Source organism: Pogona vitticeps, chromosome 14, assembly GCF_051106095.1.
Source record: "Pogona vitticeps strain Pit_001003342236 chromosome 14, PviZW2.1, whole genome shotgun sequence".
NCBI classification, from domain to species: Eukaryota; Metazoa; Chordata; class Lepidosauria; order Squamata; family Agamidae; genus Pogona; species Pogona vitticeps.
Window position 1 is genome coordinate 7,959,784 of NC_135796.1, and position 19,576 is coordinate 7,979,359.

At 41.9% G+C, this 19,576-nt stretch overlaps 1 protein-coding gene across 5 annotated transcripts in view; it reads right to left on the bottom strand.

The window, feature by feature from the left end:
* The window catches only part of NOS1 (nitric oxide synthase 1), a 203,345-nt gene that overhangs the window by 119,820 nt on the left and 63,949 nt on the right, over positions 1–19,576 (bottom strand). The gene's annotated exons all lie outside the window — the stretch shown is intronic.

Here is a 19,576-nt window from a genome sequence, read left to right on the forward strand (position 1 = left end):
CCTTGATATGGAGTAGCTCTTGTGACAGGATCCAAAGTGCCTTTTAACAGTGTATTCCTTTAATACTGAGACCATTTCAAGACATATCAGACAAACTGTTCTATCCTTGTTTAAAACAAATAAGTAGTCAGTAGTCCATTTTGCAATAAAGAAACAATGCTCATCTGCAAGTTTTCATTTCTTTGAAACGGCACTTTCTTTTCCAGACATAGAGAATTTTTAGCAAGACATCGCTGAAGTTTCAATATTATCCTCAAATAAATAAAATTATGAGAAGTCTAGTTTTAGGGGGTCTAACTCTTCCCTTCCCCACTAAGGCTTACGGTTCACAAGTAACATTTTTTTCTGATGAATTGACAAATCGAATTATTAATTCATTTTTGCCTTTGAAACACTATAAAATGTTCCCCTCTAGCAGCTAGAGACACCAAAATCACAGGGAAACTTCCCATGGCTCTCTTCAACAACCTCTCCAGGTTTGGTGAAGCTTCGGTTTCAGACATCCAAGTTATACACCCACAAAATTGGGTAACCGCAAGAAAATGCCCTGTAGCAGCTGGCTTGGAGAAATCCAATCTTCACCAAACTGGAAGATACTGTAAAGGAGAGTTATGGGACTCTGTAATTTTGGTGTCTCTAGGTACTGGGGGTGGCGACTTTCCTGGGGGGGACCTTTTTTGCAGTTGCATAACTTGGAAATCTGAAACCCAATCTTGGTGCATTTTGTGTGTCATTTTGTAGCTCAACAAAACCATAAAACAAAAATCACTAAAATCCATTGATTCGTATTTGTCAGGGTGATGGATTCACGAATACGAATTGACAAATTAGTGATTCAATTCACTACACCACTGCCTGCCAGCCAAACCTCAGTCATGAGAATCAGAATGGCAGCCAAGGAGAAGGGAGCTTGGCTGGGGGAAGGTGTGGGAAGTGGAATCCCATAAACCTCCCTGCTTCTTCCCTCTCAACTCAAGGGGCCACTCGCCAGCTCTTGCAATCACAGGTGAATGAGAAGACTCCTAGCTGGAGTGGGTAGGGAAAGAAAGGCTAGAGCAAGCAAGGCAAAAAGTCAGAACAACCAGCTCTTGTTGAGGAAGAAAGAATGCTTTTGCCTCAAGCAGCAACCTCCTTCAAAGACACTTAGGGGAGCCTTGATGGGTGGAATCTCAAGAAATGTTTAGTATGCCAAACTCTTGGATCCTTTCCTGCAAAATTACCATCCATGAATCCATTCATCCCTCCATAAAATATTTTTACTCTGCCTTTCTTCTTAAAAAGACCCAAGGTGGCTTTTTTTTTTTTGCAAAAGCAGGCCAGACATCACCTGTACACATGGCTGCTTTCTCTTCCTTGAACACACATACAGTGGTGCCTCGACTTATGACCATAATCCATTCCAGAAGATGTACGTAACTCGAAATGGTCATAAGCACAACTTCCCATAGGAATGCACTGAAATGCAATTAATCCGTTATGGCCGAAGGAAAAAAAAATCACCATTTAAAAAAAAAATTACTGCAAGACCCATGAGAAATGTGATTAATACCTTCCAGCCGAAGGGGGGGGGGGCAAGAAAAGCAATCAAGCATGCAAAACCCATTGGAAATGCAAAGAAAACAAACAGAGCAGATTGGAAATGCACAGAGAACAAAGGGGGCAGGTCGGAAATGCAAAGAAAACAAGGGAAAAAGCAAGGGAAGCATGCAGGGCAGAAATCGGATACCCCCCAAAAAGCAACAAACTCCCCAAGACCCAACAGAAATGGGGGCAAAACCCCCAAAAAGCAACCAAACCCCCCCAAGACCCATCGGAAATGTGGGGGAGTAAGCCAAAAAAAAAAACAAAACAAGACCCATCACAGCACAGAAACATAACCCCCCCCCCAGCTCAAAGCCATCCTGCAAAAACAGCCAGAACAGTTCTTAAAAAGCAGAAAACAGCACCTTACCTTACCAGGCAGCCTGAAGCCTCCCTGCAAACACACACACAAGCTCACTCAGAAGCAGAAGGAGGCAGTCCCAAGCCTCTGACGACGATGCACACTAACTGCTGGGGCGAAAGAGCTACAAAGAAGCAGCCTCATCATCACCTACAGTTAGAAATTTGAATTTCCCGCCTTTTCCCCCTGCCTTTTTCTGTTTGTAAGTGGAAGCCCCGGTCGCAAGTATAAGCAAAATTTTGCAGCTGGAGCTGGTCGTAACTCCAAATGGTCGTAAGTAAGGACGTTCGTAAGTTGAGCCACCACTGTATAACTTTCAACATGACAATGCACTCAGAGGGGGAGTAAGAAAGCTCAGTGGTATGGACACTTGCGCTCTGCTGACACACAAAGAACCCAAAATGGCCAATATGCTAGTATGGAGAGGAAGACCAAGAGGACGCTGACAGGAGAAACAATGTTGGTATTGTGTTTTTTAAAGAAAGAGACAGGAAAAATGGAAGATGGTGCCACTTGAGGCAGGAAGAACAGTGTGGGTCTGAGGGAAAATGCCTTGAGAGTGATAGCAAGCACACCGAAACAGATCAGGGGCTGAAGTTTGGGAACCCCCCAATATGCACTGCCTTCGCCCACTTGAAGAGTAATAAATAATAAAATAAATAAACAGGAAAGGTGGGAAAGCTGATGAAAGTCAGAACCTTCTGTATCGACCTGCTGCTTCTACACCCCAACAGCCTTTGTCATGGATGTGTTTCAGTGCGTCTCCCAGCATTAAAATGACTTTTTCCTTACATAATTTACAGATGTCTATGAACAGCAGCATGTTGAATAAGTCTCATAGCAGTGGGTGGTTGCTAATCCATTATATCAATATATTTAAAAACAAAACAAAATCCTACATATAGGCAATCACCAACAATGCTGCTGACATAAAAGCTTGTATTTCGACCCAGGTTTTCATTGTTCATTTTTAAGGCTAAGTACGACACTGATCCGAGCATATTTCCTTTGATTGCATAAAGATTTACAATGGCCAAGCTGTGCGCTTTTGAATAAAAGCCACTTTAACATAAAAACAGACAGGTTTATTTATCTTATTCAGTCCCAAGAAGTTCTATTTGTTTGGACAAGATATAGAAAAATGAATCAGAAAATCACGACTCTGAATATCACCTCTCTAGCAAGCTTCCCTTTCAGTCACAGTTTCGGAATGGATGCAATACTGACTGACCTTAAATGTTTATAATCATGGAACTAAAGAGCAAATGACCCAAGTGTCACTGAGTCCAACTCCCTGCAGAAGCAGGAAATCCACTGCTAAAGCATCCGTGACGTGAGGCCATTCAACCTTTGTTTAAAAAACTCCAACAAGGTTCACCAGTTCCAGCCATTGTAAAGACTAGAACCTTTTGTAAATTGAGCATATGACCACCACCATAATAAATATAAAATAACCTGATAATCCTTTTATATGTTATATCTCTGAATGGTCTGTGGCTCAGTTGCAAAGTACATCTGTTGCACGTAGAAGATCACAGGTAGTCTCTACATAGGGAAACATCTTGGAGAAGAGATCCTAACCTGTGTGTTCAGGTAGATAGAGCAGGAATCTGACACAGTGAAAAGCAAGCTATTATCTTCTGATGCAAGTTTACAATTATCCCCATTTTACATATGAACAGCAGGGTCAACAAGCCATCAAATCTACTGCCAGTGGCTGTTTGAACACTAGTTGACCATGTCTGGAGACAGACGTCTGCTGGACTAAGTCATTGTTTGCTCTAAGACAACATGATTTTCATGTCCTAAGGCAACCTCTAGATGTTGCTGGATTGAAACTCTCTTGGATGTTTTAGATATTATCAGGCAACCCAGTACCAGAAGCATGAAAGCTACGGACAATGGGATTTCTAATGTTGGTGAGGTCATCAGCAAAGAGGTCTAGGGCCCCATTATCAGAATGAGCAGGTGGATTTTCCAAATACAGCAAGGGCTGGTTTAATCAGATTTTGTAGTATGCAAAGTAATACACACCGGCATCTAACTTGGATTGCCCTTCTTTTACATTCAGAACCTACGTTTACCATACTGTACACTGCATGTCACTATTAGTTGTAACATCCAAGACAATAGGTGTTCTGTCTGCCATTATCTCCTATGATCACATCACACACAACACTATCAACTTCAGCTGTCATATGGATTCGGTGGGCTTCTGCAAACAGAACACGGCTGGGTGAGGTAAGCCTCCCCAATGCCAAACAAACACTTTTTGTGTCTAAGATGGTTGTTTTATCCTTACAGACTATACATTGATTGAAGAGGGGCATGGAGGACATTTTTAAGGCAATAAGAAGGAAAAACTCATATATGAAGTAAGCTATTAAAGGGATATTAGCCTATGAAATTTGTTTTCACTCAAGAAGGCTCCTTTCATTACCAATCACTCACTGGATAAAGGATAAAAAGGGATAAAATGGAATTAAAAGGTCAGAATGTTGGGACACGCAATGACAGGTGGATGAGGGCTGGGTTTCTGCCAAAAGGCTACAAGGTACTAGAAAACTGTAAATGACAATCTGTATAAGAATCCATATGTGCGAATCACCGAAAACATGAAGAAGAATCAATCATGCATGCTATTGATAGGCCTGCTCAGGTGGTCTTCTATGAAATTGTGTTGCCTGGACACCAGATGACCAACAAATGACTGTGAATACAACATTGCCAAAGACTGTGAGGTGGAGAAAAAGATTTGGTATATATAGATGTTAAACAATGTCCCGGATTACGTGGACCTCTGAGGAACATCAGAGATCAAAGGCTACGGTGTGGGACAGTGCTCCTCCAACACCATCTTTCGCATACATTCCCTTTGGTTTGGCTAAAATTGGCTGTTCTTGGTGGCTAAACAAAATTTTAATCCCAACTCAGATGGAGGTTTGCCATGCTTCTAGTTACTTTGATTTTCCCAGGCCAACAGAAATCCTTTGAATCGATAAGTTCCAGACTACAGGCTGAGAAAGAGTTGAAATCACACTCACACATACACCGTGCACAAGCTTTTTGTGGACTGCTAACCTGGCCCCAACAATGGCTATAAAACTTTGGGACTCTAGTAAAAGATACAGTAATTTGGAACTACCCACAAAAATTTAGTGCACAGCATGAGGAAAATGAATTATCATTGAAAGCTTGTGTTTTTTTTAAGTAGTCTAATTGAGGTATCACCTGATTCTGCCTTTGTATTCTTTGGAGACCACACGGTCGTTTTCTGATTTAATTTGACAGGAATTATTGGAACCACTTTAATGAAAACTTTTGGGTCAAGAATAGTTTTTTAAAGAAAGGTTGAATGAAACATGGCATATCACTTTCCTATTCCTTCCAGATTATTTTCTCAGCTACGCATCCCAACACGGGTGAGTATGGTGAAAAGGTGCAGGAAACACGTCTCAGCTGTATTTCAAAATAAGACTTGCAGCTCAAGAGGGACCGGGGTGGGACCGAGCCTTCTAATGGAATGGCACGGTTCCCATCTTCTAGAAGGAGGAAATGGCCCCTTTCCCAGCTAAAACATGGCTTTGATCAGACAAAGAAAGAGAGAAGCAAAGCCACACCCACAGCTAAAATGCAAGTCAAGGACAACACCGCCCTGACTTCAAGAGAACAACACAATAATGGTTTCGTGCTGTGACGGGAAAAGCACTAGAAAATGAGAGCTTGTGAAACCAAGAGCAGATGAAGCAAGAAGCGATTTCCGCAAAACAGGATCATTTAGATGGCACAGTGCAGATTTGAATCTTGGTTGGAAGTGAAGGCTCGTTAGGGTCATATGACGAACATCTGAAAGAATAAGTGTGTTACCAAGCACAGGTTGAGTTCAAGGTATTCTCCACTCTGAAACACAGTAGCAACTATATGAAACTGGTGTCCTCTAAGTGTTTTGGGCCACAGCTCACCTAAGCTCCAGTTAACTTGGCCATTGACAAGGGATCATAGAACTGCAAGTACATATCATTTGGAATGGTGCAGGTTGTGGAAGTTTAAACTGCAGCAAATTCTTTAGACATCACTGGAATTGGAAAGGAGGAATCAAGTTTTTTTTTTTTAAAGATGACCCACCAATCTCTTCCTTTTGAGAGATTAATGGGTTGGGTTCAGGTGTCGTCACAGAGCAGACCCACTGAAATTAATGTTACTGAAACCTTTGTCATTTCAACAGGTCTGTGCTAAACAGGACTAAGTCTGAATATGAAACAAGAAACAAAATATAAGTAGAAACATGGAAATCCCAGAGGTATATAAAACCAGTAGTAGTAGCAACAAAATGAATGCCAGCCCTTATAGGGAAACTTAGCAGTTAAATAATCTCTCTCTCTTCCAATTTGCCTACCTACCTAGAAAATAGCCCAAAGCACAAATGTTGTCATGTTTTGTACAAAAGGTATTGACAACAATCCATGTTATGAATCAATGTGTAGGGGTAGTAACTAACCTTGAACAATGGTAATATGCACTTAGTCTCTCCCCCAGCTTGTCTCCTCCTCATCGCTGCTCACTCACATGTCTTCTCCCCCTAGTCCCAACCATTCAGGAGAAGGAGGAATGAACGAAGAGACAAAGTTGGCTCTCCATTTGTTTCAAACTTGTCACTTCTTGCTCAGAAGATAACAGGGAGTGATAGCAAGGAGGAGCAATGTATTGTCTCCCCCGCCACCCAGAGTTGGCAAGTGCTCAGCAGCGCCACCTTCTGATTTGGGCTTTAGCTGCTAGAATCAGAGTGGTCAATCTGTCCCAACTGTCTCTCTACTACTCGAGTACATAAACAGACACACAAGAGAACAGCCGGTGGAACATTCTGTTTTATTGGAGAAAGACCCAAGAGGGGGCTGACCAAAGGGGCAGTTGCCCTGGCCTCAAAAGTCTTAGAGGTGCAAAATTTTGAAAGAAAAAAATACTGCCAGCAACGGGGGGGCGGGGGGCGGCGGCAGCTCTGAAACTGGAGTGTCAGCCAGGATGCACTAAAGGGTGCCTGCTTGAGTGGCTGCAAAGGGAGGGGGCAGTGGTGGCGGTGGCTCCCGAAGGTAAAGTCATGTCTCTTTTCTCGGGCTTGAAGTGTCTCACAAGTTTAGGGGAGGGGGAGCAGAGGAAGAGTGGGCGGGCGGGCAGGCAAGCAAGGGATCGGAGGAGCTGCCTGGGCTTCCTTTTTTGGTCTCCCTCTCTCCCCTCTTCCTACAAACCTGCTTCAGGCAGGAAGGAGGTGAAGTGCCGGAGAGAAGGGCGTGGGGCATCCTTGCCTAACGCTCAGCGAGTGTCCAGGTGTGTTTTGCAAAGAGCGCCGTGCACAGGCGGAATGGAAGAGGAGAGTGGCAGACCTTTTTGGGAAGGAGAGAGGAGAAGACCAGAAGACTGCCGTGCTAACAGTCCATGGGTGAGGGGGCACAATACTGCACTTGCCTTGCCCCGGGTACTGGCAACCTACGCTATGCTACTGAGGCCGACTCCTCCCCCATCATTTGGTCACTCAAATTCATATTCTGTTTGTTAGGGAAAAAGAAGTACGGATCTGTATTTTATTTTTATGTTGGTCCTGGAATAATGATGCTGATTGGACAGCTCAGTGGTTTAGATATCTAGATGCAGAACCAGAGGTTGGGATTTCAATTCCTCCCTGTGCTTTCTGGGGGAAGAGCCCGCCTGTGTGACCTTGGGAAAGCTGCACAGTCCCAGGGCGCCTCTAGAAGAAGGGAATGGGAAATGACTTCTGAATATTCTCTACGTGGAAAACCCTGAAAAGGACTGCCATAAGTCAAAATTGACTTGACGGTATATAATAATGATGGGAATATGTTGAGCAGAACAATAGTAGGATGTGATGCGTTGCATTAAACATTCTCACCTACTCTTCTCATGCACTTCATATATTCACAGCTACTTTTCAATTTAAACACACGTTCACTTGTACACAGAACAGAATTCTATAATGTAAACTTATGTACTATCTAGCTTTGTCTCTTATTGTAATTTGTCCCAAATAAGTTATGTAACTTTAGTCTCGGGACCTAAACATGCTGCCACTGATTAAACGGCAATGCGTTTGACTTCTCCTACAGGCTTGGGACTTCCTATAAGCCACGCCACTCTAGATGGCAACGTATTGTACTTCTTTTACTGTAAAATGCAGTTAAGTCAGCTTTGCTTCATTGGGTGGGGCTCCTCCTATTTATTCTGTTGGAGGGGGCTTAGATTTCTGCCCAACAGTTTTGGCCTGATGGTACAACTAGACCTTACACTGGCATCTGGCCAGTATACCAGGAGGCATTCAACAATCTCTGCCCTGACTCTCGCCCACAGAGTTCTGCCAGGTGCTTCAGGCCTAAACGTCTTCACAGGCCCATGAATGACTCTTTCTTCAGCACTAGGTTCTCATTCCACAGTAGGTTTTGGAAAATACGGAAGCAGTGGGTGTTCCCTCTAAAGCAGGGGTGTCCAACCTTTTACCTTCCCTGGGCCACATTAGAAGATGAAAATTTGGTTTGGGCCGCACATAAATTTGGTTTGGGCCACATGGGGGGGCAGCCCTAGCCATCCTCCGCAGCCCCGCTCCAAGCGCGCTTACCGGCAGCTGTGATCTCAGACAGCAGCGGCTGCCAGCTTCGACTCCGGCGGCTTTATGGGGCCGGGAGGGGGTCCACCTATTGACGGGGATGGCGCAATGCAGCCAGGCAGCCCCCCTCCCCTCCCGCTCCTTCCTTCCCTCTCCCCCCCCCACCATTGTGACGTGCCCCAGCCGCATTCCGGCCGCAAGTGCCGGCAGTGTAACTTTAAACTTTGGAATTTCTTTAAAAATAAAAAATTGCACTGGGCCGCATTATGAGCCGACCTGGGCCGCATGCGGCCCTCGGGCCACAGGTTGGACAAGCCTGCTCTAAAGTCATGTGAAGGAACGAACATATCAAATAGGAAAATAAGCTGATCTGATGTAACAATTCAGGATGGGGGTAGAAATGCAGACTACTAGCCCCTTTAAACTGTAAACGTTACTTGGGTCTTAAGAGGTGGCACTTGGCTCTAACCATGAGAATCAAAGAAGAAGAAGAAGAAGAAGAAAGCAATCCTTCCCTGCATGCCTGCCTCTAGTTAACAAGTTTGAAATGTTCTAAGCAAAAAGAGAAAGGACTTCCTACATAAGAACACAAAACCCAAATATGTAAAGTCGGAAAACAAAATACATCTCAGGGCATAGCTTTTTTTTTTGTAGTACAACTTCCCAAAGCTCTCCAAATATTCAGCTGCAAAAAAGGTAGTCCAGAAAAATGAACATCATTGTTTTTCTTTCCATGGGGAAAAAGATGCAAAGATCTCCACCTTTTAGGGTGATTGTGGGACAAAACAATGGTAAGATGGGAAGGGGCCCTTCTTACTTTTGTACTGGGCTTTATAGCCTCCACATCTGCTTTTCACTTCAAACACACATTTACTCAAAGACACAAGAGGACTGTATTTGTAAACTGCTTCAATCTGTATTTCAGACAAACATAAAACTTTGCCAACTCACTTCTGCCTAATAGTCTTGGAATGTAACCAGCTAACCAACAAGGAGTATTTGAAGGAGTATCATTTAGATTCAGACCATTAAAAGAATTACAGTCAGTAACAATGTGTAATAAGGATTCAAAAGTTCAGGAAGTACCCAATCATAGTTCACAGAGTCCTAAGTAGTTCCCTCAGGCCCTTCCATTAAAACCATTCCAGAAGACAGATTCATAAACAGAGTCCTTTCTGTCATACTTTACTGGTCCATGTCACCTTTCAACTCTACCCCAAACCATACCACATCTAGCTTGAGGCTAACACCCTGGATAGCTGATAATACTGTATTTAGCTTTATTTATTAAACTCTGTGGCTGGATGTGTGTGTGTGTGTGTTTCTCCTTGCTGCACAGAAATCCATGTGTATTTTTGTATGCATTTTCCCAAACCTGCACTTTTTCTGCACCTGTACATACACACTCAAGGCTGTATATTGTCCCCCAGCTTATTTAATTTATATGCAGAATACATCATGTGGAAGGCTGGACTGGAGGAATCCCAAACCGGAATTAAGATTGCCGGAAGAAATATCAACAACCTCAGATATGCAGATGATACCATTCTGATGGCAGAAAGTGAGGAGGAACTAAAGAACCTTGTAATGAGGGTGAAAGAGGAGAGTGCAAAAAACGGCCTGAAACTCAACATCAAAAAAACTAAGATCATGGCCACTGGTCCCATCACCTCTTGGGAAATAGGAGAAGATATGGAGGCAGTGACAGATTTTACTTTCTTGGGCTCCATAATCACTGCAGACGGAGGCAGCAGCCACGAAATTAAAAGACGCCTGCTTCTTGGGAGGAAAGCAATGACAAACCTTGACAGCATCTTAAAAAGCAGAGATATCACCTTGCCAACAAAAGTCCGAATAGTCAAAGCTATGGTTTTTCCTGTAGTGATGTATGGAAGTGAGAGCTGGACCATAAAGAAAGCTGACCGCCGAAGAATTGATGCCTTTGAATTGTGGTGCTGGAGGAGGCTCTTGAGAATCCCCTGGACTGTAGGGGGAACAAATCTATCAATTCTAAAGGAAATCAACCCCGAGTGCTCATTGGAAGGACAGATCCTGAAGCTGAGGCTCCAGTACTTTGGCCATCTCATGAGAAGAGAAGACTCCTTGGAAAAGACTTTGATGTTGGGAAAGTGTGAAGGCGAGAGGAGAAGGGGATGACAGAGGATAAGATGGTTGGACAGGGTCATCGAAGCGACCAGCATGAATTTAACCCAACTCCGGGAGGCAGTGGAAGACAGGAGGGCCTGGCATGCTCTGGTCCATGGGGTCACGAAGAGTCGGACACGACTGAACGACTAAACGAACGAACATACGCACTAATTGGCTGAAGTCTCTGCGCACAGTTCAGAAATATGCACCCCTCTTCAGGCAGTGTGCTTCAGGAGGGCACCAGGTTGCCCATCACTATATTAGGTGATGAATACCTGCTAAAGAGTTTTCTTTCCACCAGTACCGCCACCAGTTTTCCTGAACTTTGCAATGTGAGGATGTGTTCGATTATGGAGTGACATAATCCCAAGAGAAGCTTGAGGAAGCCTAATTCAGTTTCTCCAGTCACACTCCCTGATGAGACGATGGGCAGCTCATGTATGCCTGTTGTTACAGAACCTTATTGGGAGATATACATTAAGGGGAAAAAACAGATGCAAAAGTTGGACAATATCTTTCAGTCGCTACTGTTAGAGTTCTCTGTATAGAACTACCCTTATTATAAAGGTTCCTGGAGCCATGAGGAAAAGATGGAACAGGTCTAGATCAAAGCGCTGGCGGCTGGTAAGGGAGACAGAAAGTGACAACCCTCTTTAGGCAGAGGAGCAAAAATAGAACAAGGTTAGTGGGCACTGAATGAGCCATACTCTATTTTTACTCAAATTAGATAGCTAGAGGGAGTGAAATGTCTCCCAGTGCCTCCTGCGGGCAGGAAACAAAGATATTGCTTGTCATCTTGCCCATCGTCTAGCATGTACTTGTATCTGTGCTTTGAAAAAAAGGTTTAGCCAGTACTTCAAGGTTTTCAGTTATGTTGACATCTCAGCCTACGTTTGGTACTTGAAGATTACAAATCAATGAACCTCTGCTGGCATTTTGGTCTTAACAGAGGGGATTAACATAAATATTATTCTGAAAGCCAAATGCTTATACTCTGATATTAAGAACAGATCTTTCTAAAGTTTGGCATTTAATATACTCAATTTGTATTTGCATGTGTGTCCATCTATATTACGTGTATGCAGGTTCTCCAGCCTTAATACACACATATATATATCCACCAGTGTGTACTTGTACATGTGTATGTATGTGTACCTGCATATACATGAGAAGATAAAGTATTTCTAAGTACTATGACTGGGGATCAATGCAGACCAATTGGTACAGAGTTGTATCGTTCACCTAGTCCTCTGAATCAGTGGATGCCCAAAATTGGTACACTGTATATACGATCAGTGGAATGGAGAAAAAAAATCCATACTTTTGTTCAAAAAGAAGTGTGTCTACAGTATATAGTTATAGGACCTTGATACGACCTGAACTGATATGGCTTTGTTCCTTCAAACACTGGAACTTGTAGTTTGGTGAAGGACTCACAATTCAATGCTAGACAGTTCCTCTGAAGCAAAGCACCAAATTCTAACTCTCAAGTACACAAGATAGAACCACAGTGGTTTAAGTACTGCATTACTGAAATGCTATTAACTTTTACAGCGTAGACACACTCATATTCACCCATATCTTCTGACCCCTTTGTATTTTCCCCCTGCCCACTAAGAAAAATTCAGAAAAGATTCAGTGGGACCTTAGAAACCAGCAAAGCTTTTACAACAGGCCAGCCTTCCCTTATACAGTGCCCTCAACAAGAGGACACCTATGCAAGAAGTTGCTGGATAAGATTTATAGGGCTTCTGGTCCACATGTCTGGAAAGGGGGCAGAGTGCAATCCACTTCAGTCTACAAAAGTTTGCTGCAATAGACTAATGTGGCTTACTTTCCTGGAAGTCCAGAAATTTGAAAAAAAAAAAAACTAAACTAAACTAAACTAAGAGTAAGAGAGTTTGAGGAATTTTATCTTTGGAAATTCCAAAACAACCACTTTTGAACAATTGTGCAGAGTTCAACAGGTCTGCATGTCCATCCTGACTTTATAAATGTATTTAAATAGTATTTTGAGAGAGGAAAAACATACTTAAATACATACAGTATCTTGAGTGAAAGTGCAGATTTAAAGATTTATTGGAGTACCTATTTTGAGACTATTTTAAAAATAACTTTAATAATAGGAAATGAACACAGAAACTGAAGGTGAATCATTTAATCTATATTATTACTATGACAGTTACTATTAATATTAATGAGAAATGTAGTTATTGTTGGGAGTGTGTGTGTGTGTGTGTGTGTGTGTGTGTGTGGTGTGTTGTGTGTGTATGTGTGTGCGTGTGTGATTTCTATGCCAGGCATGAAGATGATGGTGCCCCGTAGAAGCAGTAAGCCACTGATCGGAAGACATTTTCTGGTGAAAGCTGAAGTACTGTGAGTAAGTATAAAGTAGTAATCAGGGTGACATGCTGCAGGCCCATTTGGAGTGATATTTCTGATGGTTTATAATCCATCTTCATGATACACTGATATATCATTCCTCAAAATACGTACCAAATAGTTGTTTTTCTCGAAGATGGTCAAGATTGATTGTGGTTTCTTCCAAAGATCAGTAATACTCTGTAAGTAACATGGTATGTTAAGGCATATGGTCTTAGAACGGGAGGACATGGTGGCACTGCGGGTTAAACCGCAGAAGCCTCTGTGCTGCAAGGTCAGAAGACCAGCTGTCATAAGATCGAATTCATGCGACGGAGTGAGCTCCCGTCACTTTGTCCCAGCTCCTGCCAACCTAGCAGTTCTAAAGCATGTAAAAATGTGAGTAGATAATAGGTAACACCACGGCGGGAAGTTAACAGTGTTCTGTGTCTAGTTGCGCTGTCCACATGACCATGGAAACTGTCTATGGACAAACACTGGCTCTATGGCTTGGAGATGGGGATGTGCACTGCGCCCTAGAGCCGGACACAACTGGACTAAATGTCAAGGGGAACCTTTACCTAAGAATTGACTGCATAAAACTAAAGACAGTAACTGTTCTGAGTAACAGAGAAGATTTTGCCTCGCACAGAGTGGTCCTGATTTGGCTAGATAGGCGGGATATAAATAAAACAAACAAACAAACAAACAAACAAACAAACAAATACATCTGTAAGAAATAGCCAAACCCTGCAACAGCCCAGTTTAGACTCCTAGAACATAGTAAGGATTTACACAGGTATTTCTCAGAATATATTATGCAAAACAAAAGATATTATTTGTATAATTTATGTGGAGGAAGAAATAGTTTTCCTCATTGCAAAAGCTGGCTTAGCATTGCTATAGAAATTTAATATTCTTTTTCAGCACGTATACCCACCCTTGTTCATATGCAATGCTTATTTATTGTTTTAAAATAAATGACCTACTTCAAGGATTGTCCCCTTTTCCTAAGGTACATATCCCTTTTCCCATCCCAGCCTGAAAGAATCTATTCCCAGCCTGCCTGAATTAGCCAGCTTTTACACATCCCAATGTTGCTCAACCATTTCACTAGCTCGGAGTGTTACCTCTCCAGAGCAAAAGCTGTGATAATCATCACTGAGGCTTCCTCTCTCTGCCCTGCCAGCTTTGGTGACAATAAAGCTGCTTATAAGGCCTGGAGCATAGAGGGAATTATTACTAGAAGCTTTGATCACATTCCCTTGTCATTCAGTTACGAGGGGAAAAGAAGCAACATCAGAAGCTGCTTGACAGCAATTTGAGAGAGGCACCTGAAACAATCCAACAAGCTGTTTTTTTAAAAATGGATTAAGGTCCAACAAATGCTCAGGTATATCACTATGACTGAGGAGATATTTTTCTTAAGAAAAATGTATGAAATGAGGGCCACAATAATTGATTACTTGGCATTATTAGTCAATGTTGCTTTAACTGCATATTTTTAAAGACATGCAGACCATGAACGAGAAACACTTTAAGTAACCTTTGAGAACGAACTTCCATTTATACACAAGCGAAAATAAATTTCAAGTTCCTCTTGTTCTCTAGCATCATCAATATGGCATCTGAGGAACTATGTCACCCTGAGAGGATGGCAGAGTCTCTTCAGTGATGGCCTCATTATTTGTAGCTGCCAGCAAAGACTTCTGGGGAACCATCTTGTCTGAAGGTGATGGGGAAGAAGGAGAGGAAGCTTAGCAAACTGCTACCACCTAGTTTACAGTGGAGGCCCATATTCTACCCCCTCCCAGCTGCCAGAATAATGGTTTCTGAGGAACTGTCTTCTCCTGTGAGAAGAAAGGAAAACCTCATTGGGGGTGCCAATACCCCCTCTTGGCAGCCAGCAGAAGGATCTCTGAGGAAACTTCTTGGCTTAAGATGATGGAAGTCAATTAGGAAGAAGAGGCACAAGATAAGAAAGAAAAGAGTCACTGGTCAACAATTTCAGCCCTAGAAGAAGGATAGAGATAATGCAAACGAATATAATTCGATGTGGAATAGGAACATTTGTTGGTTGAAGAGTGGTATAAGATTTCTTTAAATAAAATAAGTAATAAACATTTAATATAAACAATGTAATTAGTATTTAAGAATTACTTTTGTGAATTGCATTATTTGGATCATAAACAGTAGCCGTAGTATTTGTTTAGGCAAAGTGTTTTGTTATAAATACAAGTATGCAGACTCTAATACGTATGTATAGTGGAAGGTTCTCGATAGTTACAGAGGCTGGTAGTCAATATAAGGAACTATTATTAAATCTCATATTTATGAATGAGAAGTGGGGAGCACTGATGACAGTGACCCTATCTTAAAAAGTTTTACCAATATTTCATTTATAAGGACAATTTGGCATCCCCATCAAGGTACCTTCAACCACCAGGAGTGTTTTCATCATCCACATAAGAGGATGACACCAAGTTGCAGTTTGTACAACTTACATAAAATGTCTCTAACGTGTTTCCCCTTTCTAAAGCTAAGCAAACCCGCAATACATATCAAAAGGAAGGCTTGCTGCTCACAAAGATACAACCGACACAATTAATTCTTCTATTTTTTAAAAAAAAATCGGTTGCAACTAAGCAAAAGTTGTTGTTCGGGGGGAAAACACCTGTACAAAGAAAAGGTCTTATGAATGTGCAAAATCTCTTTGGGACAAGCAATTTTAAAAAATCCTTTTCTATAGTTTCTTGTTTAGTATGTAAAAAATAAAGATTATGTTGCAGGCACAAGTTCCCAGGTTCCATCTTTGGTGTCTCCAGTTAAAGAGACCAGGTGACAGAGAAAGGCTCATACATGTGTAAATTGGCTGCCACCACATTCCTAGGCTAGATACTAGTAGAGTAGAGAAACAGTTTGACTTGGTGTAAAGGCAGCATAATGTCAGTGGGGTTATTAAGAGGTGACTTCTGGTCAGATGTACCGTATTTGCCAGTGTATAAGGTGACTGGGCGTATAAGACCACCCCCCAACATTCCCACTCAGAATGTAGAGTTTGTTATATACTTGCTGTATAAGACAACCCCCTCTTCCGCATGCGTGATTCTGCTTTGGCTGCATCATGGGGAGAGTTCCTTTTGCCCCTTTTGGTTCCTTTTCAGAGAGAGCCAGGGTTTGCTGGAAGAAGGAACAGCAGAGAGGTGGCAGCCATTTTGGAGAGGCAGCAGCCATTTTGAGAGGCAGCAGCCATGTGGTCGCATCTCAAAATGGCTGTCGCCTCTCTGCTGTTCCGACAGTCAGCTGTTCGGCGCTAGAGTCAGGCTGTTCCCAGGCTAGAAGCGGGGCTCTACTTGGTCTTACTACCAGGTAAGTGACTTCGCTGGGAGAGAGGGAGGGTTTGCTGGACATACACCCGGCGTACAAGACGAACACCCCACTGGGAGCCTTGTTTTTCAGGGCCAAAAAGTCATCTTGTACGCCGGCAAATATGGTATATGTCCCAAACTCACCAGAAAGAACAAAAAGGACCCTTGTAAAACCATTATCTTATTTAGAATTAAGTAAAATTACACTGAAAGATACACCCCCAATCAGTAAGTCCATGAAGTCCAAAGTATCAAAAGTTAAACAAATTATACATTTAATACATATTTAGAAGTAGTGACAGACATGTTTGTCCCAGAACATACTTATCCTCATGTATTTTGCATTAAGTGGTTTTTTTTTTCAATGCTTAAAGACTAGAAGGTAAGCATAGGCTTAAATTGTAAGTCCTATTACTAAAACATGCATTTCTGAGGAAATAACTGAGGAGGGATAACGTATTTATCACAGGGAATCTGCATTCAATGAACATCTAGTTAAACATTAACACAGAGGTTACCTGTGTTACCTACGTCCGATACATTACATTTCATGCTGTATGGGGGGACTTCGGGATTTGTAAAAAAGAAGAAGAAAAGAAATGTTTTCCAAACTTCAGAGTAATTATAGGTCTACAGAATACTGTTTTCTACATTTCTGCACTTGTTTTTTTCTAACCCACTCACTCACCAACATTTCTTGAATTGACCCCAATTATAACAATACTGCATGATGGAAAGTTGGATGCTGTCAAGCTTTCCTCTTGTTTCTGTCCAAATCAATATGCTGGTACATTTTGAATGACACAAACAAGAAGAATAGCACCACTGCAGAGCTATTGTCTCATTTCGGCTCTAATCATTTGCTTTAAAACAGACAAAACCACAGGTCATTGCAAAACCTCAATAAGTACACCCAAAACTTCAGTGAGAACAACCTGACCTTGTATGTATCAGAAGCTGACTAATTTTCATTCATTATATTTGATAGATCATATAGTAGCCAGAACTGCTAACTATCAAGCATTTATGATGAATATTTCAATTACATAACTGCATGGAGCAGTGATGGAATGGTTGGCTCATATCTTCCTAGCTGTGGGAAGAAAAAAACAATAATTTTCCATCTAAAATAAACAGTATAAAAATCTTTCCACATCTGGTCTACTGATATTCCTCACTAGGTCTTATCACTGGCAAACTTTCTCTGGGTCCCTTTATATGGGGATATATGCTTGGAGTTAACATTTTTTACACTTATCCCTGTGCTCAGATATAAAACTGTTTTACTTAATCAGGACATTAGTGGACCCAAGGTGGTACAAATACAGTATACTGTTTAAAAAGGCCAACATTTTTTTTTAATTCCTTGTACCTTACAGACCAGAAGTGAGGAATGTGTACAGCCTTCCGGATGTTGTCAGACTGTAATCCCTCACAGCCAATGGTGAGGGATGGTTTGAGTGGAAATCTTATAATATCTTATAACACACTGCTCATCCCTGAGTTAATGACTCTGCAGAAAGTCAAGCTTTTATTCTACTAAGGTTTCCTATGGTTTCCCCAATCTTGACTAACCATTACAAGTTATTTATGAAATATTACACATTTTGATGGAAGATAACAATTTCCAGCTGCAGGCTCATTAGCATACTTGCTTACTTTATTTCTTTATATTCCTCTTGATCACTAAAAACCTCTAGGGAGTAACAGACAAGAGAACAGAATAAGCCAACACTGAGCTAAATAACGAGATCCCCATTTTAAATAAAGAGAGCCCCAGCACAACATGGCAATTTTTACACACATACAACCGTCTTCAGCAATATGAAAATGCTGAACTCTAGCAGAATCTTCAATGTTGCGACTAAGCACTCAAATGCTGTAAAAGGATCATGTTTTGTGTTAACTGGATTTTCAGATATTGCATCTATACGTTGTTCCTCAAGGTGGCATACGCAGAATTTTGAATTCATCCCAGCCTGCTTACCTTGCCATAGGAAAAAAAATGACTAGACCCCAAAACAGACTTAACTTCAGAAAGGGAACTACATCACACATCTTATAGCTTGGAACTGATTGAAACATATAAGACTTGCTATTTTCCAGGCATGGGTCGACATTTTATGATGAGGAGCCAATCATTTATAAAATTGCCTTCCATAACCTAACGTCCTTCAGATGTGCTGGGTTACAAATCTTATCCTTTTTCCCAGCCCAGCCAGCTAACCAGAGGGCTTTTAGGCCAACACATCTGGAAGGTACCCAGTGGAAGTGAGATTGACCTTGAACTCAACACCCAAACACTGTACCTTGATTTTTAGACCCACAAGGTAGGTGAGATATTTTTAAAGCACAAGTGTAACAAAACAAAAGCGCTTTTTGGTTCTGAATGAGGCTAAGGAAGATTTTTTTTAAAGCAATGGCCATAGGCATAGATACCTTATAGAGGAGAGAATGCATGCCACCAGAAACTCTGCTGGCTTCCTACAGTGAAAGTAGATATTTATTCTGTTGTCATTTTTAAAGCTTTTTCCTTGTTCCATTGAGATGAAACGGGCTACAATGGTGCTAAACTGGACCCACTCTGGCCAGCCACAACATTTTGCTGGCATTACCCTCCAATGACTTTTCTGAGCACCACCAGAAACTTTCCATTGCCGCACCAGTGCTTCCAGCAACAGACCTCATTTTCTGTCTACAGACCTGGTCCCTCCACAACTCTCCTGGAGTAGACGTGGCTGCAACTACAGTTGAATATTTTCTTGCATTTTTGTTTAATATCTCAGAAAGAGATCTGGAGTTTGGGAAAAGACAATTTATTTAGCTATTAGTGTAACAATGCTATACTCTACTTTTATAAATACAGTGGTGTCTCGCATTACGACGTTAATTCGTTCCAGCGAAATCGCTGTAGAACGAAAACGCCGTAATGCGAAATTAAAAAGCCCATAGAAACGCATTACAACCCAATTAATGTGTTCCTAGGGGCTTGAAACTCACCGTCCAGCGAAGATCCTCCATAGCGTGGCCATTTTCGCTGCCTGTGCAGTGAGGAATCCATCCCAGAAAAGAGCGGGAAGCCACGTTTTTAACCTGGTGGCCATTTTGAAACCACTGATCAGCTGGCCGAAAATCATCGCTTTGTGA